Source organism: Gymnodraco acuticeps, unplaced genomic scaffold, assembly GCF_902827175.1.
Source record: "Gymnodraco acuticeps unplaced genomic scaffold, fGymAcu1.1, whole genome shotgun sequence".
Taxonomy (NCBI): Eukaryota; Metazoa; Chordata; class Actinopteri; order Perciformes; family Bathydraconidae; genus Gymnodraco; species Gymnodraco acuticeps.
Window position 1 is genome coordinate 101,582 of NW_022991040.1, and position 13,416 is coordinate 114,997.

At 39.8% G+C, this 13,416-nt stretch overlaps 1 protein-coding gene across 5 annotated transcripts in view; it reads left to right on the forward strand.

Moving 5' to 3' along the window:
• The first annotated feature begins 716 nt into the window (after nucleotides 1-716).
• Nucleotides 717-13,416, forward strand: part of LOC117559802 — an 86,723-nt gene continuing 74,023 nt past the window's right edge. For 2 of the 5 annotated variants that reach the window (XM_034236463.1, XM_034236471.1), the window contains exon 1: nucleotides 717-1,123. The gene's annotated coding sequence lies outside the window, so the exon portion shown is untranslated. Of the gene's footprint in view, nucleotides 1,124-5,207; nucleotides 5,259-13,416 lie in introns of those variants that run through there. The other 3 variants (XM_034236475.1, XM_034236474.1, XM_034236472.1) reach the window with 2 other exon arrangements.

Below are 13,416 nucleotides of genomic sequence, written 5' to 3' on the forward strand. Positions count from 1 at the left end.
AGCTATCATATGCCTCAAACAGTCCTGATGCTCTTTTGGTAAAGTAACTCAAAAGTAGGCTAATATAAAAGTAGTGTAACTCATTACATTTCAGAGACAGTAATATTGTAATGTAACGTAGCCTATTACTTAAAAAAGACAGTAATAAGTAATGTACTGTATTACATTTTGGAAGTAACTTGCCCAACACTGCAGATGATCCAGTCATGTCGATGAGCGTTCGGGCTGTGAATAAACAACTTGTGTTTTACTTTTAGGCTGTCTGAAGGTATGGGCAGCTATCAAAGCTACTATACATCACATTAAGAACGATGTACAAATGAAAGTCGGACACAAATATATCATTTTAATGATTTATTCAAGTTTGCAATGTTTTGAACAGGCATCCACACAGTCACCTACTTTGTAATGTTCGATACCTCCCTGTAAGCGTCACGATATCGACCTCTCACCCACAACCTCACATACGAGTACTGAATGTGCAGCAAAGTGATCTTAGGAAGGCAGATATAGCAAAAGATGAACGTAAACGACAAACGAGGCGATCGACATGTTTATTTCCTGGTAAATCCACAATGGGTCCTCAATGTACACGCCCCGGATTCCTATGACGAAAATAATAGAATGTCGCCAGTTGTCATGACTCAATTTATACTGCAACACCGGCACCTGGAGAGGAAGCTGCAGACTTTCTCTCCAACGGACCATATCCTGTTTGTGACTTTACCGCGCCTTTTTTATTAATTAAAGTACCAATTTTGAACCTCAAGAGACTCCATTTAGTCTCCTTTTTAAGCTTCTCTTTCCTGGACGCTGAGAATAAGAACACAGTTAACAATAGGTGCTCCTGAAGACGTGATTCTCGTTGCACCGGGAGAGACTATACACGCGGCTGTTGTCCGGAGCCGCTGGCAAACCCGTTCGACACACAGAGAGCTCAAACTACGGTAAAGAAGAAGCCTTTTACGTCAAAATTCTTCAATAGTTTATGCAGAACAATCTTAGGACTGTGTGTTGGACGGCTGCTTCCGGTTCCTGAAAATAGCTGAGAAATTAATGTTAAAACAACCAAATTTATAACAATAACAATCATAACACGTGGCGTTGCATTTTCAAAAGCAGGGTGAGTTCAAATTTCTTCTTTTTCTTATATTTAACCCTGCATGCTATTTGTTTGTCTGTTATTACATGTCGGCAGAAGGCTAATTGCTCCAATAAGTGTTTTTTGTTACGTTTTAAGTTAACGTGAATGGTTTGAGGCTATTTAGCAGTCGGGATTGCTTGAGACAAAGAACACAATCACAGTGGAAGCTGAGAATATTGGAGTGAGTGTTTGTGTTTTTCTTATTAAAAAAAAGTCCTTTTCAAGGAAAAGGCCTGAAAAGTTTGAAGCTTTCAGTGGACAAAACATCACGGAGTGAGTGTTTGTGTTAAGGACAGTGTGAGGCTGTTTTTCTTTTTAAAAGTTCTTTGTGTGATGATGGCAATCATTTAAAGTGTTTCTTGTTACGTCTTAATTTAAACGTGAATGGTTTTAGGCCATTAAACAGTGGGGACTGTTTGAGACAAGAACACAGTTGAGTGAGTGTTTTAATTACAGCAAGGGGCTTTCTTATTTAAAAAAAGTCCTATTTGAGGAAAAGGCCTGAAAAGTTTGTAGCTTTCAGTGGTTGTTTTTTCTGTTTTCAAACAGACATTGCACGTGGATTACGACGAGAAATGCGACATTTGTGCGTTAGATAGACGATATTCTTCTGATAGTGTTTGATTAGCTTCTTACTTTGTCCCATGATAGCGTGTTCAAACAGAGGAGATAACCATACTGGCTCTTAAAGTCAAAACATTACGTACACAGGTTGAAGGCTGTGACGTAAGGGTATGAGGCCCATTTATAATTGTAAATTACATATAAATGTTATTTTAAACTGCAGTGTTGTTTTGTGTTGAATTTTCTAGAATTAAAAGATCACCCTCATTATTTCAACTCCGCTCTGAGAGCCACGAGGTGTTTTCAAATCCCTTTGTTCTTCAGGTCAAAGGTTGGAAAATCAGTTGCCGTCTTGTCCTCGTGTTTACAATGAGCAATGGCAGTCGCCATTTTGTGAAATGCTCATTTGAAAGTACTCAGTCCTACTCACATGAGGCTAGGCACTCCGTCTTGAGAAGGATAAATCATTTCTTTGCAGAGTTGGAACTATAAAATAGACAGGTTATTTTACCGTGGGAAGTTTGGTATTTGTAGGGATCTGATTTTAGAAGTTTATTTTCTGCTTGAAATTGAAGTTTTTTTTTAAAAATATTCCAGTTTGCAGATGTGTTTTGGCGTTTATGTGCTGTGTTCTTTTACCATAGTGTAGTGTTCTTACCTAGTGTAATTCTCTTTCCATTTTTAAGAAGAAAAATAAGCTTTTCTTGTTAAATAGAGGTTAGTTTTGCAACAGTAATCCCTAGTGGATTAAGCTGGAAATTACAATAGCGCACTCTGCTGGAAGTACAGAATTATTACATAGAGGTGACACTCAATAGAAGTTTAATTTGAAGAGTTATAAATAAACACATGCTTGATCGCCAGGATAGAATTGCAAGTGGTTTCTAATTATAAGATATTATAACAATACTTTTTCAAATAAGCAAACAAATGTATTATTGAAGCTAACACAAGTTAGGACATTTACATAATTTCATACACTTTGGTATGCACTGTACACAGTAGATTTAGATGTTCACCAGATTTCTAATTTTCATATTTTAAAGTCAAAACCATACACTGTACAATTTTTTATTTTATAATTTCAGATTTTAAAATTTGCATAATTTGTATCTTTTAATTAACTTTATTATTTTGAAAAAAAAAACTTAAAAAAGCCCAGATTTAAAGTTAGGTTCGGATGACATAGGATATTACTTATCAGAAACGACGGTGCTAGTCAGAGGATTGGTGCTTAATCTTTGATAACTTAATAATATTAATTCGAATATGAAGAGAGCATGTCACCAAAGCAAACTAAACTGGGACTAGACGCAGAGCCAGGCTCAACTGCAGATATCAAGGAAAGGGTAATAATCTGATCAGATGCTTTAACCTTTCCAATTAAAAGAACTATATGGAGTGAAGATGAAGAAAGATTTATAAGAGTTACAAGTCTGATACTCCATCTGGAATATGCCAGCCTATTGGCACACAGCATAAATGTGGTCCGAGTAGCAGACCTGCCAGTGAGGGAAGACATAGCAGAAAAAACAAAAGACACCGTAGCTTGTAGGAACAAGACAAGGAGAAGGGAGGGGAAACTTCCAGAGAAGGCAGGCCAGACACCTCCAACAATTCAAGCTCAGGAAGAACCAGAGAATGCAGGGCAGACACCTCAAACTGTTAAATCTCAGATAGTGCCAGAAAATCAGAAGCAGAACCAACAACCAGGAGGTTTCCATGATGACAACGGAGGCAGGGGGTCCCAGAGATGTAAAAGACGAACAGGGGTGCCAAACATGACCCAAATGTAACTGACACCCTGGTATCAATCACAGCAATGAGGAAGCTCAGTGGGCCAGACCAACAGATGATGCATCCTCAGCCCAAGGGTATTTTGAAACCCAGCTACATTGAGCCATATCTGTCAACACAGGAGGTAGAAGTTGAATGTTATTTAAAGAGATAGTGAGTAGCATATTGCATTTACACATAAAGCATCCACAGATTAGTAGAAGATTAAAACATAGTAGAACATTTAGCAGACTATTTTTGTAATTATGAGAAGGATAGAGATTACGAGTGATGTTGTTCCCCCACACAGAAAACTATTGTGTCTACACAGCTAGTGAGGTCAAGACGATGGGGTTTCCACAAAAAAATATGAAGACGGAAACCTAGTACTCGCCCAAGATGGAGGATCCATACCAAATCCTCCTGTTTACACTGACTGCAGTTCAAGGGGCGGTGATACACCTGACGTGGAGCTGTTGAGACCTAAAAACAGAAACTCGATTCTGCTGTGGTGAAGTCTGGCTACAAAGGGAGGTGTCCGATAGGGTCGCTTGTCTCAAACCAGTGAAGAAGTCAACAAGAACCCAACAGAACTAGAGAGTGACTGTTAGTGGGAGAACAGTGACAGAGCGACAGAGACTGGCACAACATTTTCCAGCCAGTACATAGATAGACCCCGTCAGAAGACCGGGGCTGTGTTTAAAGGGGAACTTCATTTATTGTTAGTGGAAGTGTAGTTTTTTAGTCAAACAATTATGTGATTTATGGAGTCAGATTACATTTTTCTCATAAACACAATTTTATAATCGGTCTGAAGTATCTGTTTTAAGGCAATGAGCTGCAGATTAGATAACATAACACTGATTGAGAGCTTGGATGAAGAAGTTGTAGGGTTTTTACAACAGTTTCAAGAATCAGTTTTTATTTATTTATTCTTGAGTAATTTTACTGATTTATAATGTAGTGCGTAAGGCACTATCTAATTTTGAGTGAGGGCCACCAGCCCTTCATGCATGTCACCCTCTGTGAGAATAGTTCGCATTTTCTCTCTAGTTTAGAGAAATATTATTTTATCATATCTTTGTTCAGCAGTATCAAACAATCCTCTAATCCTAGAATTATTGAGACGCATTAGCGACACCAGGGGTATTGTTTTTCGCAGCAACAATGATGCATAATACCAGGACAAAAGCCATTATTGCAACAAGTAAACCATTTTTTGTGCTAATGGCAGATTTTAGTGAATATGTTTTTATACCATCAGAAAGCCATACATCATACGATATTTTGTACACCTTATGGGTACACGGAGAAGTTATATTTATTTAATGCAACGTTATGGGTTTTACATGTCCTGTTCAGAATAGGGTAATCATTGCAATATTAATTGAGCATGTTCTGCTCAAAGGAGGGAGTGTCATGATTATACAGATATGTTGATTTCAGTGACGTTGTAGTTAATAAATAATAACATGTAGTTAATAATAGGTCTCATAACGACAAAAGGTATGCCGACGCTTGGGCCTCCTCCAAGGAGGGAGTGGTCCAGTTTTAGATATTAGACGAATAAAAGTAATGAATATGTCAGAACTCTGAGTAATATTATCCAAGTTTTGTCTACACAGGCTAAGAAAGCTACAGAGATACCAGAAGAGACTCCTGTTCGGCCAGGTGATTGGGTGAGGGTGAAAGTTCACAAAAGACAGTGAGCTGATCCCCGGTGGACGGAACAGTGAGAAGTTGTAATGAACTTCACACGCGCTCCGGTTTAAAGGTAAAGAAAAAGGAGCAAATTGACACCACCTCACACATTGTCACCCTTCACTGGCAACTTCCAGAACATTATTGGGAGTTAGGACTGATTTGGCAGAGCTGGAACAAAACAATAAATAGAAATAAGATAAAGATAGAAACAGCTCAAAAGACGAATTGTCTATAGATTTTTATAGATTGTACACTAAAGTGAAAACCTATTTTTGTTTTACATCTGAAAAAGAGTCCAATTTGTGTATACGTTATTATAGTACTCATTATTTAAATTCTGTAACTGACAGCAAGGGAGAAAATAGAGATGATGTCAAGAACAAAGCCAAAGCTATTGTGGGGTCCCCTAGGGATAAGAGTCAGAATAGCATTGTTGATTGTGCTCATTACACTTGGCACCTTTCTGGTTGGATGGGGAGTACAATATCAAGTAAGACATGGATCCATTAGTCCACTCATAGAGAATGCCCACATCACTAACAACTCCAGCTGTGTTTCAGAGAGTTTCACTTATCCCTAGAGTCAAAAGATCAGCTGAGCAACAAGAGGAGGAGTTCGAAATACTCTGTCCCAAAGGTGAGGCGATTACAATCAAGATGATTCACCCCCCATATATGCAGTTCTTGTATCAAATGATGAGATGGGTTTAAGTGATTGGGATATGTAGGTGATGGGAATTTACAGATTAGGGGAATCTAAAAATACACTGGATCCATGTTTTAGTCTGTGCCAGAAACACCCCCTGTTAAGACTATGGACAACCGACCGGTGACCTGAGCACAATTATTGAAAATGATTACAGTAGAAACAGGCTACTAACCCACAAGTACAGCTTTGTACGTACAAAATCTATGAACAAAATTCCCCAGCAGATTGTGGCGACATTGCAGATATGTCCAGTCACAAAAGTTACTTATGTTCTAAATAACAGTGAGATTTAAAGTAATGGAGAAAATATGGGGACATTCTTTTATAGTGTGTGAAATATGTGGTGCTTGAAACATGTAGGTATTTTTAATTTATAGAAGAAAATGGTTTCCTGAAAGAGTTATTTGGAGTAGCCATGTTACAGTGGGTGGAAACAATGTTTAGGGATATGGCACAACCATTAGTAGACATTAATTGGGTTTAGATGACATTTAACATCTAAGACAGATGGTAAGATTAGGAAAATAGAGTGGAAAGGATTGGATATGTTTTACCTCAGTGTGTTAGAATTAACTATAGGTAATGCGGCCCGAGATCTCTCTCTCTCTCTCTCTCTCTCTCTCTCTGCCTGTCAGAAAGCTACGACCCCATCTTCAGACAAATGACCTCACCACAGGAGACTCCTCCTCCTCCATCAAACAGACAGACAACCCGAGCTGAACCAACAACAACCTGAGGCATCCAGAACCATCTCCACCTGAGACATCCAGAACCAAACCAGCATGCGGACAAAGAGACAAACTCTCACCAGTCCCTCAAACAGGACATGAAGTTCCAAACTGAGCCGCGAGATTTGGCACAATAGCAGAGTGTGGGACATGAGAGCAGAATACACCACTCCATGCAACAGCGTAGAGACTGAAAAGGAGGAGATGAAATGCAAAGCAGTTGGGCCACTGAAAAGAATTACAGCGGGAAGATCCAAGTGCGGATGGACTGAGGAGAAGACAGGACGGAGGAGAAGACAGAACCAGAGGAGTTGGCATGGGCCAGCAGAACGTGAGGGGGTCGTGGCTTGACGACCAGAGGGGGAGAGAAGGAACACAGGAGTGAGTGAGTTTACACATAAACACACTTATTAGAAAATAATCCTAAAAACACACTGAGGGTAGAACATATTATTCAATCTTTTCATAATATAAACAAATTATTCTTATAGAGATTCTTATTCATGTGAGAATTTGGGGAAGATTTAATTTGTTACAATATAGATAGCAGGCAAATCTTTATTTGAATGGAAAATGTTAAAGGTAGAGCTGGAACCAAGCCAAAGAAAGTATTCCAATCTAGAGTATTGATTTCACCATTGTAGCATGGTTATTACCATAGGAGAACTGTTAAGGTGGAAACATGTATTTGTCGTCCAAGATGTAGAGTTTTAAAAAGACACTAGGCAAAGAGCGATTGAAGATTTTAATTTTGAAAAAACTAGTATAATTGGGAGTAATACATGCGGGGCCTTGGATCACTCATTTTAATGGTGCATATTTTCAACAACAAATATCGTTCAGGGAGAAGGGGTTGCTCAACCCACCCTGCAGATGTTTTAAATCTTACTTGCAGCTTCAGAGGGAGCGCACGGCACCAGAATATGAGTTTTAAAAGACAAGTGCCACCACCTCCTAATGCTCATCCATTTAATCAGTGATGACCTGACATTTAGAGATGTTATTTAAAAGGAAGAAACATATCTGCCATGAGTGAAAATTCCTGAATTGAACTACAAACCATTCATGAAATGACTTCTGTTTTTAAAGTCCTTGTTAAAGCACCCAAGGTTCCACACACTGTTAAGGAGGTTAGCATAGTTATTTAAGTAGACCAGAAATGAAAATAAATTAGTATAATGAGTTATTGATATTCCACCGGTTTTCACACCATTTCAGGGACTTTATCACTGCATTAGAACAGACCACCCCAAAGCCAGTAGGGATAAGAGACCAGTCCCAGGGGGAGTTTAGGCTCCAGGGTACAAGGATAGCATAGGGGCGCCCAGGGGAGGCCTAGATGTTGCACTAATTCCATGTCCTAAAATACCGATTGATTACAACGGCCTCTTCTTGAGAACATATTACTTTCATACCTTAAATGATATGAAAGGAGGGAGGGTACATTTCTCATGGGGGACAGCTACAAATGCTAGTAGAACAGGACGATCCACCCCTGTATACAGATGAATGAAAATGAGTTAGTTTGAATGATGTTAAATGATATGGATGTTCAGAGACCAGGTTGTTCAATGAATGTCCAGCCAATGTGATTCTTTAAATGATGAAATCATGTGAAGAAGTGAGCAAAATAAAATGCTAAAATGGAGTGAATCCATTTCAATTTATAATATACTATTCCAAGATGGTATATTTTTATTATTACATTACACTGGTCCAAGATAGTTTATTTCATTAGGGCCCGAGCACGAGAGTGCTAGGACCCAACGGCGTCCTAGCACGAAGTGCAAGGATACCTATTGTTATTCGTGGAATTATTAGGGCCCGAGCACGAAAGTGCTAGGACCCAACGGCGTCCTAGCACGAAGTGCGAGGATCCCTATTGTTATTCGTGGTATTATTATTAGGGCCCGAGCACGGAGCGCTAGGACCCAACGGTGTCCTAGCACGAAGTGCGAGGAACCTATTGTTATTCGTGGAATTATTATTATTATTATTATTATTATTATTATTCCATATTTCAATGCTTATTTTCAGGCCTTTAGGATGCTGAAAAAGTTGTATAATTTTGCACGGACACCAGGACCGGTGAAAAATTTGATATTCTGGAGTCACTGGGTTCAATATTCCAACCTGCTCACTAGCGCCACCTATCTAAATCCCATTTCGCACAAAATTAACTAAGTCGCACCGTAACTCAGAATGACCTGAAATTTTGCACACATATCCGGGAATACCTGGTCTACAAATAAGTCCATGGGAACCCTAAGCTCCGCCTACTTTTTTTTTTTTTTAATTGGCAAATTTACATAAACAGTTAAATATTCACTTAAATTTCAATTTTCAGTTTTTCAACACCAAACTTCGTATATAGCATCGGTGGAGGGTCAGACAAATTACCCTAGGAGATGAGCATGTTCAAATGATAAATATTTCCGCCATTAATTAAAACGTACACGCAAAAAGGCGGGGCTTATAAAGAAATGCTCATAACTCATCACCAATGTATCCATTCACCACAGATTTTGGTGGAAAGGTTTAATCTGTCTTGGGAAATAGGCACACCAAATAATTTTAATTTAGGACTATAGGGGGCGCCAAAAACACCACAAATTTATAACTCAAGAGCGGATGGACGAATTATTATTATTTTTTTTTAGACATACTCTCGGGGTGACTACGAACTCAGATTTAAAGTGTCGCAACAAATACAGAATGTGGGCGTGGCCTATACCATTTTTAAAAATTGCATATACATTTTTTACAAATTGCGATAGCATAAAATGAGCTTCGGACCCAAAACTTGGGACACACGTCAGAGCCCACGACTTTTTCCATCATGTCAAAAAAACACGTACATTTTCAAAAAAACTGCTCACTAGCGCCCCCTATTGTGTGGTAGTCGCATATAGTTTCTCAGAACTTCACGAATGTTGGCACAGATATTCCTCATGGAATTGCGGACATATTTGTACATACATTCCATTAGCCCCCGCCCCCCCAAAAAGTCGGCCATTTTGAAATATGTGCGTTTTTTATGCATTTTAAGCACATTCGTGCGGATTCCTCCTAGGGGAATGATCGGAAAAATTCCAATCCAGGACACGTTCAGCCCCTATCCAATATGATACTTAATGGAGAAGAACATTTTTGATAGCTCAATCGTGGAGGTCGTAAGCTAACAGCGAATACACCATTGTTGACGATTTACATGTCGCAAATTACTCCAAATTACTCGGATATAGTTAGTCCGATATTCACGAAACGCTGTATACATATTGCTATTAAGATTGCACACATATTTCAAATTGCCTTCCATTAGCCCCGCCCCCCCAGAAAGTCGGCCATCTTTTAAAATGTGCGGTTTTCAGCCATTTTACGCACGTTCTTGCGAACTCCTCCTAGGGGAATGATCGGAAAAAATCCAATCCAGGACAAGTTCAGCCCATTTCCAATGTGATGCTAAATTGCCAAGGAATAGTTGATCGATCAAACGACGACTTCGTAAGCGAACGGAGAACTTTCCATTTTTGACGATTTACATGTCACAAATTACTCCAAATACTCGCGTATACTTTTTCCAATATTCAGGAAACGCTGTATACATATTACTATTATGATTGCACACATATTTCAAATTGCCTTCCATTAGCCCCGCCCCCCAGAAAGTCGGCCATTTTGAAAAATGTGCGTTTTTCAGCCATTTTACGCACGTTCTTGCAAACTCCTCCTAGGGGAATGATCAGAAAAAATTCCAATGCAGGACAGGTTTAGCCCCTATCCAATAGGATACTTAATTCAGGAGCACATTTTTGAAAAATTACTCGTGGAGGTCGTAGGCTAACAGCGAATACACCATTTTTGACTATTCACATGGCGCAAATTGCTCCAAACTGGTCGCATATAGTTTTTCCGATATTCACGAAACGCTGTATACATATTGCTATTATGATTGCACACATATTTCAAATTGCCTTCCATTAGCCCCGCCCACCAGAAAGTCGGCCATTTTGAAAATTGGCCGTTTTTCATGCATTTTAAGGACATTTCTGCAAACTCCTCATAGGGGAATGATCGGAACAATTCCAATCCAGGACAACTTCAGCGCATATCCAATGTCATGCTACATTGAGAAGGAATAGTCCTTCGCTCAAACGGGGAGCTCGTAGGCTAACGGAGAATGTACCATTTTTGACCAATTATATGTCAGATAAGCTACTGAGGCCTGCCTGTTTGCCTGGCACATCAACTCTCACACACACACACACACACACACACAAACACACACACCTACTGTTAGTCCAACAACGCCCTTTGCTGGCGGCATATTCATTACAAAAGACACTCGCTAACCCTAACCCTAACCCTAACCCTAATGTTTATTTGTAGATATCTCCTAAAGCCTACAAATACAGTGTGACATGTAGGCCTGTTACATTTGTTATTGAGCGATATATATTATACACACTGTTCTGCTTTCTGCACTGACCTCAGCAGCTGTTCTCACTGTAACATCACCTAACATCCAGGGGACATGTGATTAGTGAGTAAACAAACGGTAAAGGCAGAAAGTCTGATGCACATTTGATCATCTCAAATAACTTATAATCACAACGGGAACAGTTTGCAGAGCTGTGCTTCATTTGACAGAAGTCCAGTCATGCGTCACACCTCTTTTAAACATCACTGTTGGCTGAAATCGTCTCAGGAGAATACTTCAGTGTACCCTCGGTTATAGCTCCTCCAGAGACACTCCTCTCTCCTCTAATCAGTGTATCCTCGGTTACGGCTCCTCCAGACAGCCTGACTCGATAATCGATCCTCGACGACCCTTTAGAGAAATTTGTTTTCCTTCGACATCCGTTTCCGGGTCGCTGCCGGAGCGCCTGGGAGTCTGGGACGCGAAAATTAGAGAAATGACAAACGGCTCATTTCCCAGGACTCGCGCACGTCTGCTTGACGCCGGGACGACCTGCCGCCCTCCCCCGACAGGCGCACGGACGCGAGGGCCCGCTCATCACTGCGCGCACAAGTGCGACCGCAGTTTTAATTAGGGCCCGAGCACGAGAGTGCTAGGACCCAACGGCGTCCTAGCACGAAGTGCAAGGATACCTATTGTTATTCGTGGAATTATTCTTATTTTTCTGCTGGCGTTTCCTGTTTTTGAGGCCTTTAGGACGCTGAAAAAGTTGTATAATTTTGCACAGATTCCAGAATCGGTGAAAACTACAATATTCTGGACTCAATGTGTTCAAATTGTCCAACATGCTCTCTAGCGCCACCTATGGCCATTTCCGTTTTTGGAAAGATGTACAAAGTCGCACCGTAACTCCAAATGACCTGAAATTTTTCACACTTACTCGGGTGGACCTGCTCTACATATAATGTCCAAGTACCCGTAAGCTCCGCCTACTTTATTTTTTTTTAAATTAGCATAATTTGAAAAACAGTTAAATATTCACTTAAATTTCTAATTTTGATTTTTCAACACCAAACTCAGTATACAGTATCGCCGGAGGGTCAGACACATTATCGTAGGAAATGAGCATGTTCAGTCGATAAATGTGGCCCTCATTACTCTAAACGTGTTCGCAAAAAGGCGGGGCTTAGATAGAAATGCTCATAACTCATCAACAATGTACAAAAAAAACACACATTTTGCTGGTAATGTTCAATCTGTATTGGGGAATAGGCACAACAAGTAATTTCCATTTTGGACTATAGGGGGCGCCAAAAACATGACAAATGTATAACTCATGAACTGATGGACGAAATATATATATTTTTTTTTAGACATACTCTGGGGATGAGTATGGACTTATATTTAAATTGTCACAACGAATGACAAATGTGGGCGTGGCCTGTACTTTTTTTTTTATGACGATGTGCTAAAATTCGTTTCGGTACGCAACACTTGGTACACACGTCACAGCCCACGACCTTTTCAAGAATGTACAAAAAAAAACGTAATTTTTCTAAAATACTGCTCACTAGCGCCCCCTATTGTGTGGTAGTCTCATAGTTTCTCAGAACTTCACGAATTTTGGCACAGACATTCCTCATGGAATTGAAGACATATTTGTTCATACATTCCATTAGCCCCGCCCCCCAACAAGTCGGCCATTTTGAAATATGTGCGTTTTTCAGCCATTTTAAGCACATTCTTGCACACTTCTCCTAGGGGAATGATCGGAAAAATTCCAACCCAGGACACGTTCAGCCCCTATCCAATATGAAACTTAATTGAGAAGCACATTTTTGAAAAATTACTCGTGGAGGTCGTAAGCTAACAGCGAATACAACCATTTTTGACGATTTACATGTCGCAAATTACTCCATACTTCTCGGATATAGTTATTCCGATATTCACGAAACGCTGTATACATATTGCTATTATGATTGCACACATATTCACATTGCCTTCCATTCGCCCCGCCCCCCAGAAAGTGGGCCATTTTGAAAATGTGCGTTTTACAGCCTTTTAACGCAAGTTCTTGCAAACTCCTCCTAGGGGAATGATCAGAAAATTCCAATGCAGGACACGTTTAGCCCCTATCCAATAGGATACTTAATTCAGGAGCACATTTTTGAAAAATTACTCGTGGAGGTCGTAGGCTAACAGCGAATACACCATTTTTGACTATTCACATGGCGCAAATTGCTCCAAACTGGTCGCATATAGTTTTTCCGATATTCACGAAACGCTGTATACATATTGCTATTATGATTGCACACATATTTCAAATTGCCTTCCATTAGCCCCGCCCCCCATAAAGTCGGCCATTTTGAAAA